At 42.3% G+C, this 18,842-nt stretch overlaps 1 protein-coding gene across 2 annotated transcripts in view; it reads right to left on the bottom strand.

Moving 5' to 3' along the window:
- LOC126260818 (H(+)/Cl(-) exchange transporter 4) overlaps positions 1-13,258 on the bottom strand; it is a 485,631-nt gene extending 472,373 nt beyond the window's left edge. Inside the window, exon 1 of one of the 2 annotated variants that reach the window (XM_049958193.1) lies at positions 13,188-13,258. The gene's annotated coding sequence lies outside the window, so the exon portion shown is untranslated. The remainder of the gene's footprint in view (positions 1-13,187) is intronic. The other variant, XM_049958194.1, reaches the window with a different exon arrangement.
- Between the last annotated feature and the right edge of the window lie 5,584 nt (positions 13,259-18,842).

The following is an 18,842-nucleotide window of genomic DNA, read 5'->3' as shown; positions in this document are numbered from 1 at the left end:
AAAAACATGAGAGATTTACTCGAAATACTGAATATATTTCATACCTCTGTCTCTTTTGGTGACCGGTCTTTGTAGGTGCACGCAACAAATACAGAAGGCTGTGATTTTCAGTAAAATCACAACCGATTTTCTTTTCTTCGTTGCTGTTGTTAAATTAGTATTAAGATTTACTCATTTGTATTACTTTACAGCTTATTGTTGTTGTTGTTGTGATCTTCAGTCCTGAGACTGGTTTGATGCAGCTCTCCATGCTATTCTATCCTGTGAAAGATTCTTCATTTCCCAGTACGCACTGCAGCCTACATCTTTCTGAATATGCATAGTGTATTCATCTCTTGGTCTCCCTCTACTATTTTTACTCTCCATGCTGCCCTCCAATACTAAATTGATGGTCCCTTGATGCCTCAGAACATGTCCTAACAACCGATCCCTTCTTCTAGTCAAGTTGTGCCACAAACTCCTCTTCTCCCCAATTCTATTCAATACCTCCTCATTAGTTATGTGATCTACCCATCTAATCTTCAGCATTCTTCTGTAGCACCACATTTCAAAAGCTTCTATTCTATTCTTGTCCAAACTATTTATCGTCCATGTTTCACTTCCATACATGGCTACACTCCATACAAATACTTTCAGAAACGACTTCCTGACACTTAAATCTATACTCGAAGTTAACAAATTTCTCTTCTTCAGAAACGCTTTCCTTGCCATTGCCAGTCTACATTTTATATCCTCTCTACTTCGACCATCATCATGACTAATATTAAAATTATTTTTATTATCAGAACTAATGCTAAAGTGAACCTCACATTTAGATTAAAACTAAATGCGTTACCTGACCAGAGAAGCACCCAGAAGGGGAAGAGGAAAGGAAATGAAACTTCACGGATTAAGAGGGTATGTGACGTTATTTCAGAAATCATAAAATCGTGTCAAATATGCAAAGACCTTGGCAGTATCAGCTTACTTATCACCTCCTCTGGACTGGACGTATTAACTAATTCGGTTGGGAAGGGTTTCATGAAATTCTTGTATCGTCTCCTGTGGCAATCTGCTCCACAATTGTAGTAAATGCTGGTTGGTATTATATATACTGGCACTGGAAAGTAGTTGACGTCCGAGAGAATCACACATGTGCCATACGTGTCGACGATGCGACACCATTCATCAGCAGTCCATAGTTCTCGGTCACAGCGCCACTCCGAACGCGGCCGTTAGTGTTGTGGCGTTAACGGCAGCATAGACGTGGGAAGCTGCTACTCTCCGACCAATGATGCCGGATGACACAGAATGTTGCACGGAGTCCATTACTTGTTCCCGGACGACAGGCACAAATCTCCATGGGGGTTACGACGCGCTTGGTGCACAATACGGCGACCTTCCGTTATGATGGTCAGACGTGGTCGACTGGGACCTGCGAACGGGTGTGCCTTCCCTGGCGTGCTCATGCAATCGAATATCAGCAAACTTGTCACATCCGAATCTGGGTATAGCACGATATGACCATGTCTTCCGGGTGCTTTTTTTCCCCCTTGTAGTGTACGTCTCAATTCATTTGTTCCTTGGGAAAATACGCCACATGCTTAACATTCCTGGTAATTACAATTATATTCTTAACTGAGACTCGAACCTGGGAACTTTGCCTAGGCCAAGGCTAGGAGCTCTAGTCCCACAAAGTACGTTGGAGAATCTTTATATTTTGGAAGGTGGAAGAAGGAGTACCAACTGACGTAGAGCTTCAAGGGTGGGTCGTGAGTCGTGCTTGGGTGATTCAGTACGTAAAGCAGTTGCCTGCGAAAGCCAAAGGTCCCAAGGTCGAGTCCCGGACCGTCACACAGTTTTAATCTGCCAGGAAGTTTCAGATCAGCGCACATTCCATTGTAGAGTGAAAATATATTCTTGATGCTACATACGTATTATCTTCCAGTGGAACTGACCATTCATTAATTTCCACCTTACACTAACAAAGAACTTAATATTCCACGTAGATTGAAAATATACAGTCAATGAAAACAACTATGCCAGTTATTGTCCTCCGACAGTTATGACGCGCCGGCCGGAGTAGCCGTGTGGTTCTAGGCGCTATAGTCTGGAGCCGAGCGACCGCTACGGTCGCAGGTTCGAATCCTGCCTCGGTCATGGATGTGTGTGATGTCCTTAGGTTAGTTAGTTTTAATTAGTTCTAAGTTCTAGGCGACTGATGACCTCAGAAGTTAAGACGCATAGTGCTCAGAGCCATTTTTGAAGTTATGACGCGTCAGTCTGTGTCAGTGTCTGATGTTGCATTCTGGTCACAACTGTCGGTTCTGGATGGAAGATCTATCTACGCTCCTGCAGCATTTAATTCTTACTTTCCGAAGATGGATGAGAACGCAAATGTTTTTTTGAGCTCTCGGTTCGAATGTTCATTTGTTAGGTCGCCTAGCAAGTCACTTCACCTTAGAGAAGAAAGGCAGGGGTTTGCCTCTAGAGAGGCGGATCTGAAGAGGATGAGAGAAGAGAAGAGAGCATGCAAGAACACCGTGTGAAAACCAGCCTTTGGGCAGAACACCGATTGTGGTGATGAGGACGATGATGATATCTATCTTTGTTTCAGCACTTATGCCATGATAGCTGCACTGAAACATCATATGCTCTAATGTTTCAGCATCATCTTATTAGTACCTGCCGTGAGAAACCTTGTTAAATTTATGGAACTACACTGGACTACGGGAATGTATCACACAGCAGGATTGTTGCAGCGTTTTTTTTCTGCCGCTGTCCACAACGTTCGGTAGGAGTTGATGCGCACCACTTTCGGTTTCTGTTTTGCATCCCATACGTCCCGCACCTCCTTGTCAGCAATTCTTGCTTATTGTTGAGCTCTTGAGCGATGATTATTTCCAGTTTGCTGCTTATTTCCTAATTTGTACTAGGTCTAAAACTTTTCTTCCGCCGTATTTTCTCAAAGTTCTGGGCTTTATTGTGAAAAACTAACAAAAAAATTATGATTCATAGTATTGCCCATCGCTGGCCACTACATTCTCCCATCTTTCGGATAGCATACGAATCCCGTGGCGGAAGAACTGGGCGTCTTTTCTCGGGATCCATGAATCGATTCAATTTTTGCACTTGTTCATATGGTCGGAAGTGCTGGTCAGTCAGACTGTACGCCACTGATCGAAAAAGGTTGTAGTCAGAGAGAGCAACGTGTGGAGAATACGGCGAGAGGCTTAGGACTTCTCATTTCAACGTTTCCATGTATATTTTGACGGGTTTTGCAACATGGGGTCGAGCACTGACCTGCTGCAAAATTACCTTTCGTGTCTATCGCTGTATTGTGGCCGTTTGTGTTTCAGTGCTGAGTTCGAACGCATCAATTACTTTCGAATGATGTCCTGTGACTGTCTTCGTCTGTTTCAGTAGCTACGAAAACGTTCTGTCTTCCCCTGCCATGCCGGTCTTCGACGCCAAAATCAACGTTCTTAAGGCGTTGAAAACATTCTCTGCACGTTTTTCCACTAACAGTTCCCTCACCACTGGTCTTACCCAGTATTTTAAGAGCCACAACCGCAGATTTCTTCATGTTGAACCAGAAAATTAAAACTTCCCGCAAATGGTTAGAAATGGGTACGTAAGTTGACGTACTCAATCGAGAATAACCTTATGATGCAGTCACAAATCTACGGATATCTTTATGGCATTATGTTTACAGATGCCTAAGCTTAATGTATTACACCTATGATGAGCAACTACCCGAACCCCACTTGCCGCTACTGGCGTCTATTGCGAAACGGCGGAAGCATAGTTGTAGACCTAACAGAACGGGATATAACCCAATAATCAGGAGTAAGGCTTTACGAAAGGCTGTGAGCAGTTCCCAATTATGACTAGATTTTCTGGAACACGATCGCTGAACTAGTCCGTCTGAATTCGTCATAATATCCATGCGGTTACCGGAGGGGTTGTGAACACTCAAAAATGGCTCTGAGCACTATGGGACTCAACATCTTAGGTCATAAGTCCCCTAGAACTTAGAACTACTTAATCCTAACTAACCTAAGGACATCACACACACCCATGCCCGAGGCAGGATTCGAACCTGCGACCGTAGCAGTCCCGCGGTTCCGGACTGCAGCGCCAGAACCGCTAGACCACCGCGGCCGGCGGTTGTGAACACTGATTAAAGTAAAAACTTCTATGGAGACAAAAACTCAACTAGAGCAGAAGGAAACAAGAGTAAACTTTTAAGGTCCAATATATGATCTTGTCATTACAAATGGAGTAAAAACTAAGTTTCAACAAGAATTTGGTAGGAGATATACTGCGGTGTTTCTTTTTTTCTTTTTTCAATAGAACCATCCCGACGTTCCCTTAACTAATTGTCCACCACATTCCTGATTCATCATCTCGCAGCGGCTTCTGATGTATCAGATGAACATTTTCAGAACTCCAAAGTCGATAGATCTGTAAGTTCACATACCCCAAGAAATGCAGCCAAGCTTTATCACAAAAAGGAGCATCTCTCGATTATGCACATAAGAGGGATCGACAAAAATTACGGAAACACTAAAAACACATTACCATGCATAACAAGGCGTTGGAAAACCGTTGGCATTCAAAATAGCTTCCACACGTCTCGGAATGGATAATACAGGTACTGTATGGGTTTGAAGAGAGTCTTATATCATTCTTCATGCAAAATAGTAGCAAGTTCAGTTAAAGATGCCGAAAGTGATTAGCGATCAGACAGTATTCTTCCAAATCAGACCGTAAAAGCTCAGTAATATTGAAATCTGGCGACTGTGGTGGCCAGGTAATACGAGGTGCATTCAAGTTCTAAGGCCTCCGATTTTTTTCTCCGGACTGGAAAGAGATAGAAACATGCGCATTGTTTTAAAATGAGGCCGCGTTCATTGTCAATACGTCCCAGAGATGGCAGCACCGTACGGCAGATGGAATTTTACCGCCAGCGGCGAGAATGAGAACTGTTTTAAATACTTAAAATGGCGACGTTTTCCTTGCTTGAACAGCGTGCAATCATTCGTTTTCTGAATTTGCGTGGTGTGAAATCAATTGAAATTCATCGACAGTTGAAGGAGACATGTGGTGATGGAGTTATGGATGTGTCGAAAGTGCGTTCGTGGGTGCGACAGTTTAATGAAGGCAGAACATCATGTGACAACAAACCGAAACAACCTCGGGCTCGCACAAGCCGGTCTGACGACATGATCGAGAAAGTGGAGAGAATTGTTTTGGGGGATCGCCGAATGACTGTTGAACAGATCGCCTCCAGAGTTGGTATTTCTGTGGGTTCTGTGCACACAATCCTGCATGACGACCTGGAAATGCGAAAAGTGTCATCCAGGTGGGTGCCACGAATGCTGACGGACGACCACATGGCTGCCCGTGTGGCATGTTGCCAAGCAATGTTGACGCGCAACGACAGCATGAATGGGACTTTCTTTTCGTCGGTTGTGACAATGGATGAGACGTGGATGCCATTTTTCAATCCAGAAACAAAGCACCAGTCAGATCAATGGAAGCACACAGATTCACCGCCAACAAAAAAATTTCGGGTAACTGCCAGTGCTGAGAAAATGATGGTGTCCATGTTCTGGGACAGCGAGGGCGTAATCCTTACCCACTGCGTTCCAAAGGGCGCTACGGTAACAGGTGCATCCTACGAAAATGTTTTGAAGAACAAATTCCTTCCTGCACTGCAACAAAAACGTCCGGGAAGGGCTGCGCGTGTGCTGTTTCACCAAGACAACGCACCCGCACATCGAGCTAACGTTACGCAACAGTTTCTTCGTGATAACAACTTTGAAGTGATTCCTCATGCTCCCTACTCACCTGACCTGGCTCCTAGTGACTTTTTGCTTTTTCCAACAATGAAAGACACTCTCCGTGGCCACACATTCAGCAGCCGTGCTGCTATTGCCTCAGCGATTTTTCAGTGATCAAAACAGACTCCTAAAGAAGCCTTCGCCGCTGCCATGGAATCATGGCGTCAGCGTTGTGAAAAATGTGTACGTCTGCAGGGCGGTTACGTCGAGAAGTAACGCCAGTTTCATCGATTTCGGGTTAGTAGTTAATTAGAAAAAAAATCGGAGGCCTTAGAACTTGAATACACCTTGTACACGACAGCTCATCCTCGTGGTCACAAAACCAGGCCTGAACGATGCGAGATGTGTGAACAAGGGACCTGTCGTCGTGAAACACACCAATGGGGAAAAAAAACATTATACCACGGTGTCGACTTGATCAGCCACAATGGTCACATAATCCTTGTCAGTAATGGGAGCTTGCAGAGTAACCATAGGGCCACTGAATACAACGATATGGCTGCCAAAGTCATCACCTCACATTTGCCATTTTCACTTTTTGGATGTACAGTCGGCCTTAAGTTGGAAACAATTTTAAACATGATTGATGCCTCGAAATGACAGTCTTCCATTGCTCCATAGTCCATATTTTATGGCTCCGTTATCAGTTTTCATATTACGGGCATTTGCGTCACTGACGAGTGATTTCAGAATTCCAGTTCTTGCTGCAGCTCCCTGATTATGGAACTGCCTTCGTGTTGATTGATTTTTCTCATGTTGAGAAATGACAAAGAGCGATCTGTTTTACTTGGCAAAAGCTTTCCAAAGCCAAGACCGCATAAATATTTCTTTAATTACAATAATTGGTTTCGACGGACTTTGCTGCCATCTTCAGGTCTTTGGCAGCAAAGTCGAAAGCGGTCACTGTAAAAAAAAAAGAAATATTTATGCGATCTTGGCTTTAGAAAGTTTTTCTCTTCGAGTTGTTTCGGCGCTGACAGGGTTCGCAAGTTCGACCTTCAGTTCTGCAGTGACTTCCGCAGCTGTCGTCCTCTTATTTTTCGTCACAATCTCTTTCACGATCGTCGGTCACGATCACTCAGCACACACTTTCGTCCGCGTTACGACTCAGCGCATGATGTTTTTCCACTCTCCTTGTATGGCTACTTTGGTTACCGAAGCACCCACCATACGAGCGACAACAATTTGCCCACGTTTCAAATCACTTAGCTCCGACATAATGCACTTACTACACAGAACACTGTTGTGAGCACACTGACACTTGCAATGTGTTGAGGACATTTCACAGGTGCCATTCGTGGTCAAATAAAACAGCACATCCTGTAGGCTTGGCTATCATCTGTATTCATGTTCAAGCATATATTTCTCGCGGTGTTTCCACGTTTTTGTCCAACGCCTGTACTTCAGTTGCCAGTTGCAGAACTTACTGGCGTCGAGTAACAGTAGCTGGTTAGTCGACGCACTACTGTTGGTAAGAAACAGCCCTGCGGACACATGCTTCTAGCATACCAGTCTCAAGCGCTACATGAAGCAATGACTTTCCCAGATTTGTTTCCATAGCTCGTCCAGTTAAAACCGGAACGCCACACACCGAAGTCCGAGATACAGGCAGAAGTTCCCACGATATACACTGGAATAGTGATATGCACATACAAAGATGGCGGTAGCATCGCGTACACAAGGTGTAAAAGGGCAGTGCATTGGCGGAACTGTCATTTGCACTGAGGTGATTCATGTGAAAAGATTTCTGATGTTATTATGGCCGCACGATGGAAATTAACAATCGTTAGGGAATGAGATATTACGAGGTCCACAGTGTGAAGAGTGTGCCTAGAACACCAACCGTGAATCCCAAATTTTAGGCATTTCCTCTCACCACGGATAATGCAGTGGCCAATGGCCTTCACTTAACGACCGAAGGCAGAGGCGTTGGCGTAGATGTGTCAGTGCTAACAGATAAGCAACACTGAGTGAAATAAGCGCAGAAATTAATGTGGGACGTACGATGAACCTATCCGATAGGACAGTGCGGCGAAATTTGGCGTTAACAGGCTATGGCAGCAGACGACCGACGTGAGTTCCCTTGTAAACAGTACGACATCGCCTGCAGCGCCTGTCTTGGGCTCGAAACCATATTGGTTGGACCCTAGACGACTAGTAAATAGTGGCCTGTTCAGATGAGTCCCGTTATCAGTTGGTAGAGCTGATGGTAAAGTTCTAGTATGACGCAGACCGCCGGCCGTGGTGGCCGAGCGGTTCTAGGCGCTTCAGGTTGGAACCGTGCGACCGCTACGGTTGCAGGTTCGAATCCTGCCTCGGGCATGGATGTGTGTGATGTCCTTAGGTTACTTAGGTTTAAGTAGTACTAAGTTCTAGGGGACTGATGACCTCAGATGTTAAGTCCCTTAGTGCTCGGAGCCATTTGAACCATTTGAAGCAGACCACACGACGACATGGACCCAAGTTGTCAACAAGGTGCGGACTGTGTTTACATGGAACGAACTGGGTTGGTAAACACGTAGATACCCGTTAGCACAACTGGGAGGAGGGGCAGCAGCTTTCTTTCATAATAGCGGCCACTACAATAATTGCATTAAGTGCATTTATTCCCAAAAGAAGTTACACCAACATTTGACGCAACATGTAAACCGAGAATACTGAATGTTGTCAAGAGAAAATTCGATTTCGTATCTAAAACTGGATTCCCACTTGTGGATTTCAACACCGCTCCTCCCCAAATTTGTTGCAAATTTTGTTTCAACAGATTGGAGCAAGTGGAGGATACTCTATAAATTCGAAATTTGTTTACTTGTGTGCGTCCTTAGCGAGTCTACTTCGTCATGGGTGCTCCAGAGCACCGTCACTAATTTAGTGTAGCTGTACCAACAGGAGAAACTTGTATTATTCGTGAATTGTGTTAATAACAGCCGAACTGTGACGTTTTACATTTTAGAGGGTAGTTGTTGTTGTTGTGGTCTTCAGTCCCGAGACTGGTTTGATGCAGCTCTCCATGCTACTCTATCCTGTGCAAGCTTCTTCATCCCCCAGTACCTACTGCAACCTACTTCCTTCTGAATCTGCTTAGTGTATTCATCTCTTGGTCTCCCTCTATGATTTTTACCCTACACGCTGCCCTCCAATTATGAATTTGTGATCGGTTGATGCCTCAGAACATGTCCTACCAACCGATCCCTGCTTCTAGTCAAGTTGTGCCACTAATTCCTCTTCTGCCCAATTCTGTTCAGTACCTCCTCATTAGTTATGTGATCTACCCATTTAATCTTCAGCATTCTTCTGTAGCACCACATTTCGAAAGCTTCTATTCTCTTTTTGTCTAAACTTTTTATCATCCACGTTTCACTTCCGTACATGGCTACACTCCATACAAATACTTTCAGAAACGACTTCCTGTCACTTAAACCTATACTCGATGTTAACAAATTTCTCTTCTTCAGAAACGCTTTCCTTGCCCTAGCCAGTCTACATTTTATATCCTCTCTACTTCGACCATCATCAGTTATTTTGCTCCCCAAATAGGAAAACTCCTTTACTACTTTAAGTGTCTCATTTCCTAATCTAATTCCCTCAGCATCACCCGAGTTAACTCGACTACATTGCATTATCCTCGTTTTGCTTTTGTTGATGTTCATCTTATATCCTCCTTACAAGACACTGTCCATTCCGTTCAACTGCTCTTCCAGGTCCTTTGCTGTCTCTGACAGAATTACAATGTTATCGGCGAACCTCAAAGTTTTTATTTCTTCTCCATGGATTTTAATAACTATTTTCTTTGGTTACAAATGTGTAAACCTATGGGGGAAGAGGGCGGGAGGGAGGGACACGGGGTGGAGAGAGAGAGACAGAGAGAGAGAGAGAAAGAAAGAGAGAGAGAGAACTCAGGAGAGTACGTCAGTTATGGATGGGTTTCAGTGTCTTGTTTTACTGGTTAGAATACTTTCTGAGATAAGTGTGTACACCACTGCGAAAATCAAGGTAGTTTCTGGTGGTGGAAATGAGATAACGACGGACAAGAGATCCGATGCCGCGACATGATTTCTCTAAAAACACCGCAGAGATATCGTGATGTGTACCGGCAAAGTGGAATATAAAGAGTGACTGGAAATGTATACTGACACACTTACCTTTTCTGTCTATCATCTTTCGGAAACGGAAAAAGAAGGATGGAAAATCAGCATTTAGCTTTCCGTTGACTCGTTGGAGACCGCAGCACCCGCTCGGACAGGACGATGCGGAAGGAAATCAGCTGTGTCCTTTCCATAAGAACAACCCAACATTCAACTCGATCGAGTTACTGGATGCAAGTTGTGATGCGAAGGTTCATGTCGAAACTTCTACGTACTAAAAAAACTCAATTAATTGATAAACGCAGCCAATCTAATTAATTCCCAGCGACAAACGAGAGTACGGGTATGGTTAAAGTTAACATCAGTGATTGCCGTATGTAGCAACTAAATTTCCCTACCAATTTCTCATTCTGTAGGCTTCTTCAGTTGTGTAGTTGGGAATCATGCTGACTACATGTTGAGTGGAGGCCGGCAGAACATGGGAAAGCGAGCTAGAATAAGGAGGAATTTGGTAAATTGCGTGCGGGTTTAGCTGCGCTGGAAAGGTGCCGTCCGTGTTTGCCTTCTAAATGGCGGGAAGCTATTGTGTACTGTTTTTAACGTGGTGCGTCCACTGGCTCCAGGAGACACGTCGCGAGGTAACGACGACGGTGCGTGCAGTATCGTGATGTCCTGCGCCCTGCAGGAAGCCCACACTCTGGTAACGCTAGGCCCAGGACGGCGCAAAGATAAGATCTCTGAAGTGGAGTGAGAGGAGAGACCATGCGTTTCCTTTGTGCTTAAAACCATGGCACTCACAGCCGTCAGGCTGTCGCCATGCTAATTGAATTGCTGTTTACTCTGCTAAGAAACAGTATGAGCAGGTACCATACGATAATATTAATAAATTCTGGAGTGGGAAAATAGAAATCCTTTGTGTGTATGTGGAAAAGGCCTGATTGGCTTAAACTCGAAGTAGGACAGAGTGGGGATTCGAAAGTCGGCTGTTTCTGACCTCCAGCATTAAAGCTGCCACGATTGGTTAATTATATTGAAATTGAGTATGAAGGGGAGATTGTTGCGTTGTTAGAATGGATCTGCTTGGTCGGCACTCAAAATAAATCACTGTCACCAATGACCAAACTCATGCACAAGGCTCACGCACAAAAAAGAATGAAAATTCGGCTTCTTGTTGGGAGCACTCTGAAGAACTCACTTCCATTCGCAACTCACCAGTAGGGATGGGAAAAACCGACCGGTTAAAACCGATTGGTATATTAGTTCTGAATAACTGATATATTTCGGTGTTTGTTTGGTCTCGGTTATAACAGGTGTTTTTCTTATTTGTTATTAATAACCGAGTAAAAAAACGAAATATCAATTAGGCATAACAGCAGTGCTATTTTTTGTTTTCTAAACAACCTTCTTAAAAAGGAGTAATTTTGTCAAGTTGCTACTTGTGTTTAAATATGTTGATTGATTTGGACGAAGTGGCTTTATGTGGAGTCAAGGAAACGAAATAGTACTGAGCACGAAGCTATTCATTTTCTTTATTTAAAAGAAAAGAAGAAAGAGACTATCAATGTTTATATGTCCGCTTAATTACAAAAATTGATCTGTTTGGCAACAAACGTACTTTCTGCATAACTGACTAACGTGTATACTGATAAACCCACTCCCTCTTTTAATGCCAAAGGCACTCATACACAGTCAATGGCTGGAGGAAAAACATTCGCTAATTCTCTATTCACAAATATGAACGTGTCTTTACTCGTTCAAAAGTTTTCTAAACATTCCAAGTCTCTGAAATTTTGGAGTACTATGGGAATTACCCTCAGGCGTGCACTTCAGAGTGGTTTGCCGGGTATCGGTATAGTTGTAATCAAATGATTTTCTACACCTGATCGCTTCGGATTTTTCAAACTCTTGTAATTTAGACAGTGTAACAAAAAAGTTTCGAAAACATTAATTGGCGTGGATGAGAGTTTTAAATGTTTCTTCTCATACAACCTCGTCCTCTTCCTCTACCTCTTGACACCCTTTTCCATAAACAAATCGCTTCCATTAAAAATATCACGAAAGTTCTGATTATTTCCCTTCATCATGCAGACGAAATTGGGCAGTTGATTCACAGACAACATCCGAGAAAAAAACTGACGTTCGCTATTATTTAAGCTATGGCACATGATGTAAAGCTCCATCTATTCAACGTAGCGTAATATCAAAGGCTTAATATCTGTATAAGGTCATAGATAATTCCGAAAAATCAATGTTTTCCAATTCGGGAAATAGCAACTTTTTGATTAACAACACAAAATTCGTTAAGCTACCAATCACCAGTTATTTACTTAATCAGTTAACAAAATACCATCCTAGTCCTTTAATTACGTAAACTATTACATAAACGACAAAGTCACAGGATCCACAGCTGCACCCGACACAAACAAGAGGAGCAGAATGAAAGAGACGTTTAAATACATTCTTACAAGATGCAGCATGCAAGTATGTATACTGAATAAGGCTGTATAAAGTATTTTTGTCTGAAACAGTTCAAACTAACTGGTATTTTTCTTCACGTCGCAAAGATTACTGTAACGTTATCATACCGCACATCTAGTTTCAGAGTTCTGGTTGTCGCGAACTGAAATCATCTTTCCCCACTGACAATAGGCATTATTTGTAAACAGTCCACAGATTTCTACACTAGCACAATCACTTCGACTAACGGTACCGGTACTGTCATAGTTTCGAAGATCGGAACCAAATACATTTCATTCAGCTAACTGACATGACAGTTTTTATACTTACTGCTTAAGAGAACGCGAATGCGCATGTGTTCACAGATGCTGAATGCGCCCTATCTCTGTTTCCTGCACCGCATGCGCTACATAAACATGTCGAATGTACAAGTAATTTGTATTCGACAATTGCGGCGCTTAGACAGCTGTGTGGACAAGAACACGTGACTGCAGCGGCGCCCGTGGCGTTTTGTGAAAACAGATGGAGGCGCCTAGTGTACGCGTTTAACAGCAGATGGCGGTTAATGCCAGCGTAGGTTCAGGCGGCTTTATTAGACACGTGAGTAGCATGTCGTTATCCGAATACAATATAAATACATAGATCTCGAATTTGTAACACACACTGATACCTCCGTGTGTTGAAGTGGACCGGTAAGTTGTCTTCTTCGTGAATCTGTTAGTTTACATCACAAACTGACGTCAACAAAAGCTCATTCAAGGGGCATTTATTTACTAGTAGTACCCAATGCTACTCGTAGTACTAGCACTTTACTCACGTGACGTGCAGCCCAGGAAGCGTCTTCCGGTGACGGAAGTACTGGAAGCCGCCCGCCGCGCCACTGACAGTTGGCAAGGATCGGGCGGGTCTCGGCGTCCCTCTCACTCCCTCCCACTCGAGTTACGTAACAAGAAGCGGCCGCGACTTGCCAGTCCGGACACCAGTTCCTTAACTAAAGCAGCAGCACCTGATCTTACGTAACGTCGCAGCGGTAAGGAAATTAATTTCACTGGATGTCTGTGATTCTCCACTGAAATTAGAGCCTTTGTATCCGTGGCTGGACCCAAATGCTAACAGATTTCCCACCACAAAGAGACACAACTTTAATCACTCCACTGACTGAAATACAGTACGTGAAAAGGTCTTGTTGGATAATTTCCGAGTGCTATAGCAAAGTGGCAACACATGGAAATAGACAGAAGATTGAAAGTAACAATTTAAAAAAGTACCTGAAACTTATCACAGCAAAACACGGAAAGGATGAAGATTGTTGATGCACGTCATATGCTCTACCATAAGATTTTAAAGAAAATTTCAGGAATAATACAGTAGCAGAAAAAAAGAAGAATGAAGGTGCAGTCTGTTGTTCTCTTTTAAAGTTCGAGAAGAATATAGAAAATGTGTTAATTCCTCTCTGCCCAGGAAAACACTTAAAAACAATTCCTCTCTACATACTTTATGAATGCTTCAACAGGAATGATTCTCACCTATATGAAAAAAAATAGAATCAAAGAATGACTGCTGGCAAATCCGTAGTCGACGGGAAAATTAAGGGAACTAAGAAAGGGAAATAAGGACAGGTTGAAACATTTATAAAAACGAGTTAATAAATTTCTCAGAGTGTATATGTGTAACATAGCAGAAGGATCTAGGAATGATCATTAATAAAGGCGTGAGGGTTTGGACCAGCAAACCTTAGGGTCGTCATAGCTGTGAAATGAATTTTTCCTCCTTTATGTACTTGGAACAGTCATAAAGTCAAGTTACTATTTCAAACCATTTCTCAACTGCCGATATGAAATTTCTACGGAAGTCCCATTTTGTTCTATAAGGTAACTGAAATTAAATGAGAACATGATGTATTGTTTTTATATCAAGCTATAATGGACTTATCATCCACTATTTCCTATTCTTCATTTAGTTAATTAAAAAGTTTTGGCCGTTTTGTAAATACAAGACATAAGATGTACCTCTTACAAGTCGTTCTGTCAATGACGGCTCAAGATGATTTTCGGATAAGGCGTCACACGAATCCCTGTCCGTACCAGCCATCCTAACCACTTGCATATCCCATTTGGTAACCGGTGATTTGAAATCTCCCCTTTACAACTATAAAACGATCGGAAATTTACAGGTGACCCTCTCTACGTTTTCCTTGAAATGTCCCGCCACGGCTTGTCGTAAGGTTAAGGAGTCCATAAAAGTACTCTGCTACTATTTTTGGTCCAAGTTTAACACTTGGTATCATCCAAATTATTTCGCTTTCTAAACCGGTACTAACCGCACCAGATACTATCGAATTACTTAAGCAGTACACGCTGTTTCATATAAGGTCTTTTCCTCTGTAACTTACGCGAAATAATATGTGAAAGAAAGATGTATTTCGGTAGCAAAACATAAGAAAGGTTACTGTTCTACAGTGTTATGAACATTGTTTAATATTATAGGAGAGGAACGAGTTACAATTTTATAAAAAAGAACTGTAGTTTTCTACCATGTGCCTGATGTATTTGAACCAACGTTTACAAATCAAATTAAATCAAATAGCTATTAATTTTAGATAGGGAGCTTGAAACATTCAACGTTTTAGGGGTGGATGTAACATGTTTGTATAACTTGTTGTATCAGATGGGTATTCTGGTGGCGGAATTTTCATTTAAGTAAGGTGTTCAAACGAGTGTCCACCTTCCTGAAAGCACAACTCAGTGTGTCTTCTAAACGACGTGCGGACGAGATGTAAAACTGCTGGTGCCACAGAGTGACGAACTTCCTTGGTGCACTGTTTGGAGTCCTTTTCGATTAGCCTGAATAGTGTACCTTTGCGCTCCAGAATGGAATGCACAACAAACGAGTTTAAGTTTGCCATGGACATTGACGTGGGATAAATACGGTTGCCAGACGTCCGCATTTATGTTGACATGAAATTTTTCTTTCGACGGTTAATGCAGCGTCCGCATACATTTCTGCTAATGTCCGCATCTTTGAGTAGCATTGGGAATGAAGCTCTTTTGATTTTTGTATTCATCTCGTATCGTCAACAATTTATGGTACTTTTTACTTCAGTCATTGAATTACATCATTTGTTATCAGCTTAAAATCGGTCTGTTACGCTCAGAAAACCAAAAACATCGATTTATATTGCGTACAAATTATGTTTCCACCGTTTTAGCTTCGAGATAGCTGTTTCGACCATAGGTAGTGTCTATCTTCAAAGGATATCTGTGACGTATACGTGCTCTTTGTTTTTGTGTGATACACATGTTTTTAGCGAACTTGTTGATCATCCAGCTGCATCTTTATTTTCCGTATTCCGTATTCAGCTCATTGGGTAAGTTTCGTGAGTTTCAAAATTTTGCTGACGACACAGAAATATAGTTCAGTTTTGTAAGTGAAGACTTTTTCATGCGATAGTTGAACAACGCGTTTTGGTCATTCTTTGTTTCACTTTTGTGTAAGATAATTTCCCATCATGCCAGGGAAGGACTTGTGCATTTACGGATAAACTCCGAGAAAAATATCCGATATTTCGTTCTGGAAGAGTTCAACGGGAAGCAGAATCTACGGTTTCTTGCCCAGGGATCTATGTATCTGTAGGAAATCATGGCGCCAGCGACTTGGAAGTGCACAGGAAAACAGAAAAACATATGAAGTGTGTTAGAGTTGCAAGTACGTCAGGTAAAGTGAGTAATTTTTTTTTATAAAACCCTATCTGATCTGGACACAAAAATAAGTACTGCTGAAGGAACTCTTGCTTACCGTACTGTTTTTCACAAAAGCAGTTTTAAATCTATAGACTCTACCAGTGGACTGTCGAGAGAAATTTTGCATGTCTCCTCCATGTCATCAAAATTCTCGTGTGGACGTACCAAAACTGAAGCAATAGTGAATTTAGATCTAGTACCTCATTTACTAGAATGTATCATGAAAGATCTGAGGTGCATTCCTTTTATTGATGATTCGACAGATGCCAGCAACCAACGGAATATTAAAATGATACCGAGTATAGTTCATTACTTTGATCACAGGAATGGAGGACTGCAAGCTAAACTTCTTAGTATAGAAAGCAGACCAAATGAAACTGCAGAAACTTTTCAACACATATCATTGATATGCTTAACAAATTTAAAATTAAGGACAAATGTGTGGCGTTTGGTGCTGATAATTGCAATGCAATGTTCGGTGGTATTAAAAGAGGTGATGGAAATAACGTATTTGTTAACCTAAACTTAACAAGGTAATGGTTGGAGTGGATGCCCTGCTCATGTCCTTAATAACTGCATTAAGCACGAAACTGACCTCCATGAAATTGACTTACGAGGATTAATAATGAAAATATACAACCATTTTTCAATATATACTGTCCGCGTTGAGTCTCTGACGAAATTTTGTGATTTTTGTCGAAATAGAGTACCAACAACTTCTCATCCATAGCAAGACTCGATGGTTGTCACTATTTCCAGCTATTCAGAGACCTACAGCGATGTTTCCCGCTCTGAAATCCTTCTTTCTGTCAGAAAACAAACGTCCAACAGTCCTTAAGTACTTTTTATGGACCCTATGAATGAGATATATCTATGGCATATCCAATCTTTAGTTGGCATTTTAATAATTATATTGGTAACTTTGAAAAGGAAGAAAACTTCCTTATAGATATGAATGTACTGGATTCCGTTCGTGATGTTGTATGCTTCGAAGGTGAAGAGTTTTAAGTGCTATGTTGGTGTCCACTATGAAGGATGTTTGGAGGACCTGAATATATGGATGGAACCATTTTGGGAATTTCCTTGTTTTAAGTGGCTTGATTTTTCAGATATATCGTGAACTTACGTGGAAGAATCAATCAAAGGGTTGTTGAATAAAAATATTAAAATTGACGATGAAAAATGCTTTGATCAGATACCAAGTTTAAAAAAATTCACAGCCACATATGATGGAAAATCAGAACCGCCCCAAAGGTGCAAGTATGCTGAGTCATGTAGTTGCGAGGAACAGTTCAGATAGATAGTAAGCTGTTGTGGAATGCCCACGCTCATCATTGGCCCATTCTTTTTTGAACAGGTTGGCGCTCAAGGGACAAAGATCCTGCGGAAGGATCAAAAAGAGATGTTGTAACAATGAAAAATTGTACTGAAATGCAGGAGGATCTGCAACGAATTGACGCACGCTGCAGGGAATGGCAATTGAATCTCAATGTAGACAAGTGTAATGTGCTGCGAATACATAGAAAGAAAGATCCTTTATCATTTAGCTACAATATAGCAGGTCAGCAACTGGAAGCAGTTAATTCCATAAATTATCTGGGAGTAGGCATTAGGAGTGATTTAAAATGGAACGATGATATACAGTTGATCGTTGGTAACGCAGATGCCAGACTGAGATTCATTGGAAGAATCCTAAGGAAATGCAATCCGAAAATAAAGGAAGTAGGTTACAGTACACTTGTTAGCCCACTGCTTGAATATTGCTTACCAGTGTGGGATCCGTACCAGATAGGGTTGATAGAAGAAATAGAGAAGATCCAACAGAGAGCAGCGCGCTTCGTTACAGGATCATTTAGTAATCGCGAAAGCGTTACGGAGATGATAGGTAAACACCAGTGGAAGAATCTGCAAGAAAGACGCTCAGTAGCTCGGTACGGGCTTTTGTTGAAGTTTCGAGAACATACCTTCACCGAGGAGTCAAGCAGTCTACGTACATCTCGCGAAGAGACCATGAGGATAAAATCAGAGAGCCCACACAGAGGCATACCGACAATCTTTCTTTCCACGAACAATACGAGACAGGAATAGAAGGGAGAACCGATAGAGGTACTCAAAGTACCCTCCGCCACACACCGTCAGGTGGCTTGCGGAGTATGGATGTAGATGCAGATGTAGACTTGCATTGTGACTGGCCAGTGATACTGCGATATGCTTCGCCAGCATGTCATAACGTCCTAAAGGAGAGAGACGCATTGAACTCAACAATTTTCGTGCAAGGTGGGGCCCACTGCACATTGCTCGTGAAGTTCGCCCTGCTTCTCCGAAACACATTTGGAAACGGTCGAATTATCAGTCGATCATTTCCAAATGCTTGGCCAGGACGATCACCTGATCTCACTCCCTGTGATTTCTGTTGGTGGAGCTACCTGAAGGACAGGGTTTACCAGGCGAACATTCACACATGTGCTGATCTGGAGCACAACTTATCAAGAGAGGTAGCCAACATACACAGGACATGCTTCGTTTTGCTGTGCAGAATGCAATCCTGCGCTTTCTAATTCTTCTGGGCATTGATGGGTCCCATATTGAGCTCCTTTTGTAGCAGTAACGGAACCGGTGTGTAATGGCATGATGTACCTAACGTGGCAGCACATTAAAAGTGTTTCAGTAGATATGGTTCTGCAGCTTTTCTCTTCCCCATTTCCTTGACATTAATGCTACCAAGTTTGGTA

Source organism: Schistocerca nitens, chromosome 5, assembly GCF_023898315.1.
Source record: "Schistocerca nitens isolate TAMUIC-IGC-003100 chromosome 5, iqSchNite1.1, whole genome shotgun sequence".
NCBI lineage: Eukaryota > Metazoa > Arthropoda > Insecta > Orthoptera > Acrididae > Schistocerca > Schistocerca nitens.
Note: the sequence above shows the minus strand (reverse complement) of the source record. Positions and strands in the feature narration are given on the sequence as shown.